Consider the following 15,677-nt stretch of genomic DNA (forward strand, 5'->3'; position numbering starts at 1 on the left):
TGTTCTATTGTTCTTGCATTAATATACAAGCAAAGAGTGTACGGGATTAATACATCAATCTGTATTTCCCAAATTAGAATAAAACTAATCTACTTAAGCTAAAGTTAAAAATGCACTTACACATTAAATTATTGCGTGTTGACTAGTAGCTGTATTGCTTCCAAGTTGCTGTGATTTAGGAATCTTGTTTCATGTTTTATTGTATCCTTTCGTGTATCCATTTGCATAAGAATTGGTAATTGATCGTAGAACTTCGTTCTGGTTGCGCTGGTTTTCTAGTTGGTTTCATGTTTTAGTGCAACCTCATATTTGCATCCCATAGATCCAAATAGACTTTATGATTGACGGATAGACCAATGTCTTTGATTTTAGATCAAGTTGAAAATATCTTCTAACTAACCAGTACAGTTGCTTGACTTTGAGTTTAATTTGCTCTGCTTTTTGTCTCACGTGATGTTTCCAGTTTAACCTACCATGGAGGTATATTCCGAGGTATTTTCTGCTTGCGCAATCGGGCATCCGTCAAGTGATATAATTAAGTTATATTAAGTATATTAATATGGACAGATTTGGAGCTATAAGGTTATATTTTCCAGTCTCTAGTCCACTTGTAGATCTTGTTGAAAACTTTGTCAAATCACTACATAGTATAAAACAAAGTCGCCTTTTCTGTCCCTATATCCCTATATGCGCTTAAATCTTTAAAACTACGCAACGGATTTTGATGCGGTTTTTTTCAATAGATAGAGTGATTCAAGAGGAAGGTTTATATGTATAATACATGCATAATATACTAAGGCAACATTGCTAATTTTAGAGGTTTCTAACGTGATGTCGTAAATTAACCTATTTTTTTAGGCTTATTTAGCAATTAGCAAAAACGCTGCCTAACCCTACGAGTTAGATCAAATTAATGTACTACAGTATTGTACACCATAAAAAGGTCTACAAAAAAGTCCGCGATGGTATATGTTTATCTTTTAGGGATAACCCACATTAACCATTTTTATTGTTTACTTTTTACGTGAGAAAATGGCTTATTTACGAAGCTATTTTAAGCAATACGGCATTAATCCTTATCGAATTAAGTACCTTAAATACAGTGTGCAATTAATATAGATCAATATGGTTCCTTACAGCATGTAAATTAAACAAATATTTTCGGAGATATTACAAATTTAAAATTTGCGTTTAAAAATGTGTAATGTAATAAAAATTGTATGAATTTAGATATTCCAAAGATAGCAGGAAATCTTCATAGTAAGTATAGGGGAAGAGGAATTGTTTTACTCCAAATTTAATGCGTGCAGGCCAAGGGCAGTAATGAATGAACCAAAAATACTGGATCGATTTTAATCATGTTTTCATTGAGTGACATAGGCATATATATTTTATGCCCGTGCAAAGTCGGAGCGGGCCGCTATGTTTTTATATACAACGTTCACATTTTTTCTGTAGTGTATTTAATTTAGTATCAGCATTGCACCCGTGCGAAGCCGGGGCGGGTCGCTAGTATTGAATAAAATATTCTCTCTGTTATGGTCAATAAGTGAAATCCATCAGATGTAGACTTCCCATATCTACTTTGTATTTATCAAATAATGTATTATACATTATATTTCCATTATCATTTGTAATAGTTTCATGTAATTTATTGAATCACGGTTCTTACAATGCATTGTATTGAGGAAAATTAATTTGGTTTTTTTTATTATTTTTAAAGAGGCCATTGGTGTTCTTGCAACCTGAGGTGTGGTGCTTTTGACAGTCCAGTCAAATATGCTATGGAATGTCATTGGGGAATGATTGCCTACCCAATATCAACTTCTTCGTCCAATACCAATATCTTAGTCTAATTGTCTTGATAAGTTTTTTTTCTTTTCTTGATAAGTAAGTTAATTATAGATAACTGAATGAATTAAAATGAGAACAGCCTTATAATCTTACTTGAATCATATAGATTGTGCCAGTTTTGAAAGGATATTTATAAACCACAAACATTTACATAAAATTAATTTAACAATTATTTTATTTTAACTGTAATTATTAGCGACTTGTGGAATCGATAAGACTAAAGTTACTACCGATCTAACCATATTTTAATATACACGGAACCCTTAATTGTAGACGCTTCACTTGATAAACTCATATCGAATATAAGCACACAGATTTTTCAAAATAATCAGGACTTATTTTTGTATGCACTATAATTTTTTAGATTTATGATTCACATTATATTGTTTGATACTAAAGTGCAATTTCCATACAAAAGATGCCATTTTAGTTAGCACACATTACAGAACAAGTTTACTTACATAAAAATAAGTCGTTCTTCTATTGTCATCCTACATGCATGGATATCCATCTTGACCATCCTAGAAATAATAAACTGTTTTAGTTTTACTTTATTTTTGAATTTCAACATTAACTGTATCCGAATTATCGAATTATATAAAATTCGAATATATAATTATCTAATTATTCTAAAGAATCTTATTTTCTAAAGAACTAATCACTTTTTTAAATAGTTTTTATTTATTATTCATCGTTATTAATTAGTTAAAACTCCAAAAACAGTTCACTCTGCTTAAGCCAAACTAAATGCAAAATACAAATGCGCATATAATTTGGGAATTTGATGATCTCTATGTAATAATATTTTATTATTTTTAGAACACATAATTTAAGAAAACATAAGATATTTATAAGAATTATTGGAAGATTAGAATTATTTAGAGGAATTCTTCATGACTCAGTAAAAATTGGTACATCTAATAGTGTTTATGGTTTAGGAATTCTCACAAAACTAACACTTTTATAATTCTGATGATACTAATGTTAATTTTACAATATCAATATTATGGTTTTAGTTTTAGTCATTGTCCCATTTCAAGAAAATATCATAAATCAGACAAAAAGACAACAGCACAAATATCCTTCACAAACAAGAGGAGAATATCCCCCGCAGTTTATGTGGAAAGATTGATTGAGCAGTTGGGAACACACACAATTTAATTTAAACCTCTCCGTAAAAAACTGTCCTTACATGATCGATGACAAATACTTCATCACTGAACAAAAGAAGTGCTATGTCAAGACCAGTAGAAGAATCACCATAACTCTGACAGATATAAGATGCTTTTATAAATAGAAAATTAACTTCCTCTAGTAAAATTTAAAAATTCGGAATGCCAGCTTGAAACCTTGGTAGTTATTGAAATTATTTGTTACACAGGCCAACAGCACACATTGGTTTCTATGTTTACACCTACTATTAAGATCTTCAATATTATGTGTGTTGGACGTCAGTTTCCTGTGAAATTCAAACCATGACCCATCAGCGAGTTTCCAATCTTTAATTTAATTAAGCAGCGGATTGGTTAATTTGAAATATTGCGCTGGTTAAACAATCCCGCAAGTTCAAGAATATATTTCTCTGCTTTGGATGTATTTATATCTATGTTCCAGTTTATTCCCTCCTCAAGATTGTATTCCCATAAAATTCATTTAGTAAAAAATTGAAGCTAGCAGACTGATCAACAGATTGAAATTGAGTATTGCCATAAAATGCAATGTGGCGTCCTGAACCTCAATTTGAGACATACTGATCGTTTGAGAATTATTAGGTCATAATGGCTTCATTTATTTATTGAATTGATTGAAAAGTAGTTACGTTTTAAAACATAAAGAATATGTTAACATTCGTAAAATATTTTCCTTCTGAAAAGGGGAAACGCAATGCAAGTTCATTGTATGACCTGATTGTTCATTGTATGTAACTGACTAATTGCAGAAAATTTCGATGAAATATTTCAAATATTACGAAAAATCGACACATTCCATCTCGCATAATACCTATGGTACCAAACATCGACTACCAGAAGTTTTAAGCCGTTTACATAAGATGGCATGCTATTGTTAAGATAGGCACTTCTGAATATTTTGTGAGATTTGATAAAAATTGACCACTTACTCATTGTGAAAAACTTGACACTGGCCAAACCATTAAAGGAGTATTATTGTCTAGAATAAAAAAACATATTTTCAAAAGTATATACGTTATATTACTTGAGATATACTAGTGACTTGATTTGGTATTTAACACAAATTGGTAAATGACTATGACAAATCAAAGTAGTTTTGATTAATGCTAAAATGTGATGTCTTCTAAAATAAATTAAATTTTAAAAAATCTAATTCTTAAAGGTTTAAGCTTTAAAAATGTGAAAAAATCGACATTTTCAAATTTCTAGATTATAATTCTAAACTCCCAACTATCCAATAAGCAGATATTTTCTTAAAAATTGACCACCAAGAAAGGCGTTATCATCCATAGACTACAATGGCTTCCAGAGGATACATTATTCCACAGAGATCTCCGGATTTGGCGCATGCGCATATTGAGGTCCGTTTAATTTTAAAACATTTTAAAATTTGTGTAAGACAATGTTGTAAATAAATTTTTTTATTTACTTACATTTTTTAGCGTTACTATTAGATGTGATCATTGACTGTGAGTGTGCATCAGAGGTTCATGGGGTAAATAAAAATGTAAAAATTTTGGAAATAACACATTTAAAACCAAGCAAATATATTTGAAACCAAACGAAAAAGCCAATACTATATATGAAAGCAGTGAAATTCTCCTAAAAATCAACAAATATGATCAACAACAATCGCTACTATTCTTGATCCACAAACCCCTATAATGGATTAACTACCTCGAGCTTTCGATTAACATATTGTACATTTAATGGCCTAAAATAAATGGATTATCGTACTTTTAAGCTGAAAGAAATCTCAGTCAATACATCATTATTTTTGCAAAACAATAATTTATTTACCTATACTCTTGTATAATATATAGAAAGATATAGAAATTTAATTATTTTGTATTATCACTGTACACTGTTCTTACATCTTAGCACAATGCTATTTAATTTCTTTTTCTCTGATTCTCGGAATTTCACATTCTTTGACTTTCACTCTCAACAAATTCTAGGTACATTTCACCTATAAAACAAAATTTAAATCATTATTAAAATATATTTTGTCTAATTATTAGCAGTTACTACAGTTTTTATTACTATTCTTAATGAACAAACCATATTAATGACTTGACTACTTCCAACACAACAAGAAACATTTTCTTCTCTGTTCTTGTAGTCATTACATGTTGGTATATGTTGATACCTATTCGGTGTCGGTGAAAATGATTATGAGTCTTATAAATTTGTCAGCTAACATTCCCATTTTAAATACAATGGATTCTGTTTCTAGATTTTATAACTGAGAATTTTACCCTTAGATGTTGCACTCACCCTTGTTCCTCCATATTTTAGAACAAATATAAGTTAAGCTACCAAGAATAATATAACAATTTAATTATCATTGCTATAGAACTATTAATGTAACAAGCAATCTAAATATTCTAAAACTTTGTGTTGTTTTGACTTGATCGACTATACCGATCAACTCGAAATGAATGTAACGCTATTAGAAAAGGAAGGCAATATCGTTTATCGTTTTCTATGGTTTATTCTATGCAGGACAGTGCGCATGCGCTAAATCTGGAGATATTTTTGAAGTAATCTATCCTGTCTGTCAGCAACAATACAGCTGGACCACATGTAAGGGATCTGGCACAAATTGAAACTGATTGCATTTGAGTCTTAATGGCTCCAGCAAATTCCTTAAATTGTTTTTTTATTAATCTCCTAGAACATCAACAATCTGCCCGTGGGCAATAAATATTATTATATGATTTCAGTTATATAATATAACTATCCTGACATGTAGTAGATCACTTCAGTAAGTGATCTACTGTATAACTTATAATCTAAATCATATTCAAGTTACTATTCTAACTTATTTTAAAGTCTATCCTAACTAATAAAAACTATTCTAGCTTATTCTAGAAATTATTAAATCTCACTCTATGTGCCTATTACCCAATTCGTATGGAAGTTTGCGTTTGAGCCTACGCACTTCACTGCTATTGCTCACATTTAACTGTTTGGCGAGTGCATTGGGATGCACTAATAGTCTTTCAGAGTACTTCGCACTAACATTGTGAATCACAGTCGTTATGGGGACTATGGAGATATCGCACTGAATCAGTTTGTTGGACACGTAATCTGGAACCTCTGGAGAATATATATGTTAGACTTGCTAGTAGTAACCCAGGTCCAACCCATTAGGTCCAAAGAGGCATAAGTATTGACTTATAGGGCAAAATCTTGTTATCTGGTGATAATTTAGATTTACGCCCTATCAACCAGTACAGTTTGGTTTAGTATAAGCCCAAGCTGTTTGCGTTTTGTAACTATATGTTTTTTCCAAGTCAAACGTCGATCGAAATGTATTCCCAGATATTTAACGTTGTCTGCTTGCGGAAGTTCATGATTGTTCAATTTTACTGAGAGACATGTTCTTCTACAAAGAGTGAGTGTCGCATTGGTAGATTTTGTCCCATTTGCCGCCACGTTTTCAACCACAATTCGAGGTTGTTATGATGAAGTTGAAGGTTTCTTGTGGCTGATATTGGATCCTCGTGTGATAATAAAACCTCTGTATCGACAGCATATGTTACAACACTAGTGTTTCTTCAGGTCGGTAGGTCAGCGGAATACTGCGGAACACCCGAATATATTGGGTGCAGATAAGTGTATTCGTCACCCTATTTGACAATATAATGTCTCTCTGTGAGGTACGATTTCAGCAGTTGAAAATGCGTATGGGGCAAAAGGTTTTTTCAATTTAACAAGCAGTACAGTGTGCTACACCTTGTCCAAATCCTGAGAAATATCGAGAAATGTAGCGGAACAATATTTTTTATCGTTTAAGTTTTTGTTAATTTGGTTGACTAATCTATGTATTTGTTCTATTGTTCCGTGTTTATTACAGAAGCCAAATTGATGGTCTCGAATAATAATTTTTTCCACTGCGACTATTTTGAGTCCTTAATGTATAATTTTTCGAATAGTTTAGAGATCACAGGTAATAGGTCCAGGTTTAAGAATCATAATTATTTGAGCAACTTTCCAAGTGCTAGGATAGTAATGAAGTCTTAGGATGGCATTAAATATGAATGTTATTAATTTGATGCCTCTAACAGCTTTTAAAGATTCTTCCAGTTATTAGGTTAAAAAAAGGACCTTTTTAGAATAGATTTCTTTATATGTTATTTGTTTTACTCCCTTAACAGTAAATTTCTCATGTGGCAGATCCATTTGGAACGGAGTGTTAAGAAACAATAACAAACTTTGTTATTTTCTTCTGTTGCGGATATTTCAGTCGAGTACGGATTAAATACTGATTTTAAATAATTAGAGAAAACTTCCGTTTTATTTTCATCATTCCTAGCCCAGGTATTGCTGTCAATTTTAATGGGTGGATTACGTTCTTGAGGTTTTTAATTTCTTTTGTTACTTTCCAGAGATAATATGCCGTTGCATTAGTTGGCATTAAGTCTTGTAAATAGTTTTGAATTCCTTGATTTTGTTCCTTATTTATTACACTAATAGTCTTTCAGAGTATTTCGCACTAACACTCCGAATCACACTCGTTATGGGTTCTATAGGAATATCGCGTTGAATCAGTTTGTTGGACACCTAATATGGGGCATCGACGATGACTGCCAACACTTTATGCTGGAACCTCTAAAGAATATATATGTTAGATATCCTCGTTTAGATTAGGTTATTTAGTTGTTCCTTATTTATTAGCTCTTTCAGCTCTTTTGTGACCTTGTTAATTTTGATGATAGTTTTTTTTGTCCAGAAATCTGTATAGTGAAGAAATTATTGCTTTTGCTTTGCAGTAGCAAAAAGTCAACAATTTAAACTTCACTTATATTATTGACTAATATTTCAATTTTATGTGAATGTATTCGTTTAAATTTGAAACACTTGACAGCCGTGGTAACATTCCGACCAACCTAGTTGATCGATTCCCACCATCAACACAACTAAAAACAATTAAATTTAATTCGCAACGTTATCCCCTTAAGTACCCGCCAAACCGTCAACGATATACTAGATTAAAGCGATAGCACGAAACCGAGGCCAGGAAAAAATCATCGTATTTATATAGCTTCGGGGAACAGTAGTTTTATAAAGACGTTTCGAGGCATTGCAGAAATGTTAATCAATTTCGCATCAGATATCAAAGCGCGAAAGAATTTCTAAAAATAGCGGCGTCTTTCACTTCCCGGGTCATCTCGAAAAATTAGAAGGAAAATCCTATCGACGGGCGTGAAGTGTTTTATTTGCTAGCTGTTAGGAACGGTGCGGTTTTTATTGTTTTTGTAACTGTAAAAATGAAGGTTCAGAAAATGAATTTAAACAAATCGGTTTTAAGTTAATTCACATTCCAGCTCATGCTGAAAGATAATAAACGGCTCATCTGAACGAACGTGCAGTTGGAATATTTGCGGTAGGGATACAAGAAAACATCGATAGATCGATATTGTTGTCGACCGATTCTGATTCTTTTCTTAAGTTTAAATATCAGATTTATCCTCACACCCGTTGTCATTTTTTTAAGGAAATTATCGGTTAGTTAAAAACCTTATTTTTTTAAAGTATCGAAATTTTTTTGAACATTTTTCCCACAGTCAAAAATATCAATATTAAAATGAGTATCGAACTTATTTAAAAGTTCCCATTCTGTCTTCAAAATAATTTTGACTGAAAAACCAGGGTTCATATAGATATTTTGTTTTATCTGGTATATTGAATATTTTTTTAAAGATTGAAGCCGATGTATCGATATGTTTCTACGAGACCGACATCCCTAATTTGCAGACATGAGTAACAACAGTGTAGGCAGCAAAATATTTGACCTGGAAGTTAGACTACAGGGAAACAAATAATATGTTTCCCTAGTGGATCACACGTGCACTTAAATAAAATAAATTATGTTTCATTTTAATTTACTTATGTATGATGTTTTTATTAATTAAAGTCAGATATTCGTTCAGAAGCGAATTTCACTTTATTTTTTACATAGGTATTTTAATTGTTTCTCTTCGAAAATTGGCATGGAGAGTTGAAAAACGTATGTAACTCATAATTATGATATTGTATAAATGGACCATAGTTCTCTTTACTAAATAACCTAAAATAACATACATAACAGCTTCTGTCTAAGGTATTTACTAATAAAAATTAAATTGATATATCCAGCATCGACGTATGGCGTATTTCCTTTATATAATTACCTTATATTCCAGGATTATTCTCTTGCAACTTTATATTCTTCATGTAGTAGTACCTATATATTCTGCAAATTCCATATTATCTGTAACAGTTTTAGTACTCATTGACTCGTTAAATCTTCTTATCAAATGTACAGGCATTTTATATTTTCTGCCATTATGTGAGCTCTGATTTTAAAATTATACTATCCAGGAAATCATGTCGTTATTATCACATCTGGAATATGTGCTCATATAATCTTTACATAATATGTGTTGTATGTGAATATTTGTTTTTAGAAATATTTTAGTCGTATTTCAATTTTAGTTTAATTTAATAAATTTTGTAGTGGTAACTGATACTGGTATTAAAAGGTTTTAATAAAATAAATCAAATAAGTCAAAGACGAAGTTCTATTTTCAGCTGAATATTTTTTTTATATATAAGTTCACCGATTTCTCCGTCAATTGTGAGACGATTTTAAAAACTCTTTTGTGAGTGTACTTCCGAGGTGGTCCTATTGAAACCAAATTGTGATCTGTTTTCGAATTTCAAAGGCACGTATGAAGTTTTAACATATTTTTTATCTGAAATAATCAGATCGGAAATAATCGGAGGTCGTTCAGTGCAAAAGCTAGTCAGTTTGCTTTTTAAGCCTTAACTATATCATATAAGACCTCGTAGGAGTATTGTAGATAACAGTTTCTATGGTGTAATAGTTAAAGCGTTTAGTTCCCAAAGTTCGTGAGATCGTGGGTTTGATACCCGGTTGGGACAGTTTTTCAACTTTTTGTTGTTTATTAGTTAGAACACTTGTCAAATAACTTAGCGTAAGTAATAGACCATGGGGCCTGCAAGGCTTCCTATTTTCAATCATTGTATAGTTTTATATTTATATAATTTTTTTTATTCCTAATTTTCCGGAGACGGCCTCCACCTTTAATTGGCCTACCCATTATAATATTAAAAAAAATAAATGCGTAAATTATTGAATAAATATCTAACACTAAAAAGAGAAAAATTAAATATTTTAACAACAAAATTGAACCCTATAGAATTCCTTATTTATTTTTTGAAATCGGTTCAATTTTTTGTAAATAATATTTTATTTTATTTCCCGTATTACTAATGAAAATTAGTGTATTGTTATTTCTTCCTAAATTTAATGAAATGTATATAATCATATATAACAAACCAATTAGTAACTCATGACATAACCATAGAATTAGGGAAAATGCTAAGGCGCAGAACGATTTAATATATCATATATAGTTGTGTGTATCTTTAGGCTCTGGAGGCGAGAGACTTTTTTTAATTCATAGGGTGTAATAATATATTCTGAGCTTTCATTGAAACTTGAAAGAAAATGGAATAACGTATTTTATTAAAATTCCATTTTAGTCAATCATTAACTGCGAACATTTTTCAACTTTCAGGCAATATATAGTTTCTATGTAGCTTTTTGGTGCATATTCAATAATTTTGTAAAGTATGACTGAACTTTCTCCTCGTGTTGCAAAATCACCTTATCGCATATCTAAATCTAAACCAATAATTTCAATGCTTCATCCAAAAATTTTAATCGATCAGCCATTATATATCAACTTCGTCTTTATATAATTTCGATCATTCATAGCGTTTTTTGTCTTGGACGCCAATTGCATCGCCCTATAGACTTAATTGGATTAGAATTCAGAAAAATACGTGAAGATGAAGCAAAATCGCCAGTACTTACAGATTATGTTGTTTACAGATGATCAATATTAGGATATGTAAATCTTCATATCTTAATATTGATAATAATTTTTGGGTAATGTAACTGGATTCAAATATTTCTACATTACATAACTGGTGACAGCTTTTGTTGTTAAACGTTAAACAGGTATAACTGCTTTGAAAAATAAGAACATCCAAAAGTCAGAAGGAGTTAAATTAGATTATACAGGTCAATGTTACGAAACTGCACGGAATTTGAAGTTAATATTTTTTCAATAAACCAGGTATTTTTTCATATTTATTTGTACTATCTAATGCTTTATATTATCTTGTAACCCAAATAATCGTTAAAAGTAACGACAAAAAATATTAAATACCACTACTACGCCATATTGCTGTTCAAGACAAAATCGGAGTGTTTAAAGACTTCTTTCTTTGCCTTCTTTAAAAGGTGACGTATTTAAGTATTTACTTTCCTTTGTGTTAGAATAAGGTTGAAATAATATCGATTACATTACTGCTAATCTAATTTGTCTTCATTATAGCCTATAATATAAAACTGTATATCTGTGTAAAATCGAACCTTATCTATCTTATATCTATCTAAACTTATTGATTTGTCTTAAAATCATAAGATACGCAAACATTTGAAATACTTTTTAAATTAATTTCTTTTCGATCTTTCATTTGTAAACAGAGCTATCTGAATTATATTTTTCAAGTATTATATTTAAAGATTTTTGTGTCTGCTTTCTCCATCTATTCTATATCAAAATGGCGTCAATATGTGCAAACTTTGATTCATTTATCAGTGCCAGTGTATATATTTATCAGGTCTATTTAAATAGACGGCTATCGAGCAATTATTTTGTGGCTACAGACGATTCCTTGCTGTCACTGAAAATTAGAATTGCATTACTTGTGTAATATTCACACATACAACTTGTTTCATTCTAGTTGTACATCGACATGTTCATATTAAATCGCCCAATTACAATCTGGATTTATTAAGATTCCCAACCGTATTTAACTATTTATGAATTAACTTTTATTTGATTAACAATATCAATTAATATTCACTATACGTGAGAGAAGAGCTAGTTTCCTTTTTTAAAGACAATTGAACGGAATACATCGGACAACAGACTATTTCAGGGCGTATTAGAATTTCTTAGCGTTTTAAAAGTGAAAAACTTAAATATCAAAATGAACCAAATTGATATCAAAATACAAAAGCATGTAGAATATCGAATACTATAAGTAATATGCAATTTTAATGAGAAAAACATGTAGCCGTGTATTAAGTACTAACTAATGATATACAAATATATCTATGGTAATATAATTATCATGATCCCCTACAATTAGAATACAGTTTTAAGATAACTAATACATGTGTTCTGATTTTTGAAATTAGTATGTTGTAAAGAAACATAAGCAGCATAAATAATACTTGTTCAAATATGTTAAAGTGGACGGTAGCTTTGCTGTGCATAAAAAGGAAACATAGAACTAATTGACTGCTAACAGAACTGTGGCATATTAAACCGTTTGGTGAAAATGAATCGCTTAAAATATAATTGATCCTCTGTAACATTGCATAACAACCTTAGTAAACCTATTAAATTTCAGTACGTCATGAACTACTGAAAATACTTAAAACCATACAATTTTCAACTTTAATAACAAAATCTTTTATGTATCTTGAAAAGTGGAATGTTCACTATCCATTTAACTGATTTTGAACGATCTCCGATAAGCTCACGTATATTTTTAAACCTAAAATGGAAATGTTCACTTCTATTAACTTTTTTCTATTACTTTGGCTTTCTTTATTTCTTTTCTTTATTGTTGATTTGTTTGTTAAATCAATGATAGAAAAAGTATTTATGAAAAGTATACAAAGAACTCGCGAAAAAAATAAGCCGAGAAAAGGAGCAGGATTTAGACTTGGAAGGTATGTAATAAGATATAGAGAGTGTGCGATGGTCGTTTTTACTGATTTCCGTTCTGCCTTCGACTGTATAAACTTATCTTCACTTTAACCTGCCTTGGATGAACATGTCTTACGATGGTTCCATTAGCTATGAGATTTAATGAGTGCTAAAAGATTTAATTTGAGATCCCGGTCATTGTTTCTAGATCCTAGGTATTGTCGCACCAATGCTTTTCAACATAGTAGTAGATGAAAAAATTCTAAGCTTATGTGAGAAGAGATATGGCATTTAATATTAACTATCACCGATATGTATCTTGAAAAGTGGAATGTTCACTATCCATTTAAGTGCTGCAATAAGAGGTGTAGGAATACAGCAAACAAATTAGCGACGTGAACGAATAACTGATTATTATTAAATATACTTTATCTTATTTAACAAGAAAACTCAATAGGCTTTTACCAATTTGGCGTACTAAATTGTTAAAAGTTCTGGAACTTATCTATTCTGTTAAAATGGGGCCAAAAATTCAATGATATTTTTATATTTAATCTCTCGCAAAAATACAACGTAAAGCACACTAACCTATAGACAATGAAACAAAAACATTCAAGAGCCATTTTAAAACGGATTTGTGAGGATTTTGTGAAAAATAATGGTGTTTAAAATATACGTTTTGTTTCCTTTTATAAATTGAAATTTCCACGACAAACTAAATTGTCGATATAAATCTAATGCATCATTTTATTTTTGTGTCTTCGGCGACGATCAAGTCGCTACAGGAAGCGACCAGTTTGCAAATTTAACGAAAAATATCTGCCCGCAATTTGTGCGACAACCGGGATTGATAAACAACCTTTCCGACCAGAATAAATATTTCAGATATTTTAGTCTGAATCATATCGGCGACCGTCCTTTTCGTCGCCGACATCTAGCAGGTATGCGATTAGAGAATTATGATCATCTTTATTCAAATTAGCATATTTAAAAATACACCCGTTCTGTTTTTCTATTTTTGTGATCTTTTATAGTCGTCTGGCGGTTAAGAAAAAAGATTAATTTATGGATAGTATACAGAACCGGTTATAATTGGAGAAACAATATTAAGATTTTAATAATGTAATTAAATAATTTTAACATACGTAAATTGCATTGCATTGCAGCTCAACACCAGTGTGTAGCATAAAATAATTTACCAATACACTTTTCAAAAATATTTTTAACAAAAAAATTGCACAGACTTCGGAGAGATTATTTGGTAGTAGTTAAAATAATATTGTAAATAGATAAATAGGTTTAGGTAGGTATTTAGCTAAATTGTGTGTATGTAGTAGAAGTCCCTTTCATTATTTTGTGAAAAATATTTTATACTCTCTTCTTACTAGTACATATTTACTCAATAAATTACGCAGTTGTTTTATTTAATATTACAATGGGTAGGCCAAGTAAAAGTGCATGCGTATGAAGAAAACTAGGGATATAGAAACAATGATTGAAATTATGGAGCGCTTCAGGCTCCTGGGTCCGCTACCTAGCCTAGGTAGTTTGATAAACGTTCTAACTAAACTAAAATAACAAAGAATTATTTTCCGTGCCGAGAATCGATCCCGCGACCTTCGATTAGGAGCTAAACGCTTTAACAACTATATCATAGAAACAATTGTCTACAATATTTCCACGACGTCTTATATGCTATAGTCAGTGCTTAAAAAGCATACTGAAAGGCTTTTACATTGAACGACTCCCGATTTTCCGTCACATCAGCAGAGCAATAACATTATACACAACTACCTGATTATTTTAGATAAAAAATATGTGAAAACTTTGTACGATCCCCCCCTTCCCTCCATCAGATGCTGATTTGGTTCCAATGAAACTACCTTGGAAGTGCACTCTTTCGAATAAAAGCATTTTGAAAATCGGCCCATAATTGACGCAGAAATCGGCAAACATACGTTAAATAATATATATACAGCTGAATATAGAACGTCCTGCTTTTTGAAGTCACTTAAAAATAATGTTGACTCAGTCCAAGAATGAATGAGATAATATTTGAAAATATATTAATAATAGTGAACAGTCATAAAAGGAGAATTTTAAAAAAATTATTACTCTTAGTGATTCAACAATTTGCTCAATGGCCCTATGGCCCAATTTCTTATTATTATTATTATTGTGCATGTTTGGGCCCTACTGGACGACGCGTAGTACAATAAAGAGACATTCAGTATTATTTCCACTTCTTTCGGCCCATGTTGGTTTCATCCTCCACTTGGTTCCAAATTTTCTGGGATTCTCTATCTGGTACATCTCTTAGTCACAAACGTTCCTTCCAAAAACCTTTATATCCTGTATTTATCGTGTTATTCTGGCTGCCTTCAGATCCTTTTTGTAGCGACCTATTTCATTGTTTCAGCCATCCATTTCTTGTGATTATATTATATACATGACACGTAGAAATAACTTCATTAATTAAATGATATCCGGTATAAAATATTATCTTATTCTTATTAGTCTTATTCTAAAGTCTGTATATGTTCTATAATCAGATTGGGTGGTGTTAAACGTATTAGTCGAACGAACACATTGGGGTGAACTAACACTCTTTAAAGTACTTAACAGAAATATTCCGAAATACGCACGTTATGGTTCTAGAGGTATATCGCGTAGAGTATAACTTCATTAAAGTCATAGTACGGAGTATCGACAATGGCTCTCAAATGTTTTGGAACCGTTGTTTGATGACTATGTTAGACTTGCTAGTGGTAACCTATAGTTGAATTTCATATGACCAAATAGGCTTGAGTATTGATTCCTTTAGAAA

General features: G+C 31.1%; 1 long non-coding RNA gene across 1 annotated transcript in view; it reads right to left on the reverse strand.

Moving 5' to 3' along the window:
• LOC143193492 (uncharacterized) overlaps positions 1-15,677 on the reverse strand; it is a 237,862-nt gene that overhangs the window by 138,881 nt on the left and 83,304 nt on the right. The window contains exon 3 of the long non-coding RNA XR_013005033.1: positions 2,316-2,375. This is a non-coding gene — a long non-coding RNA (uncharacterized LOC143193492). The remainder of the gene's footprint in view (positions 1-2,315; positions 2,376-15,677) is intronic.

Source organism: Rhynchophorus ferrugineus, unplaced genomic scaffold, assembly GCF_030347505.1.
Source record: "Rhynchophorus ferrugineus isolate W39M unplaced genomic scaffold, kcgeb_rfMv2 rfM3, whole genome shotgun sequence".
NCBI lineage: Eukaryota > Metazoa > Arthropoda > Insecta > Coleoptera > Curculionidae > Rhynchophorus > Rhynchophorus ferrugineus.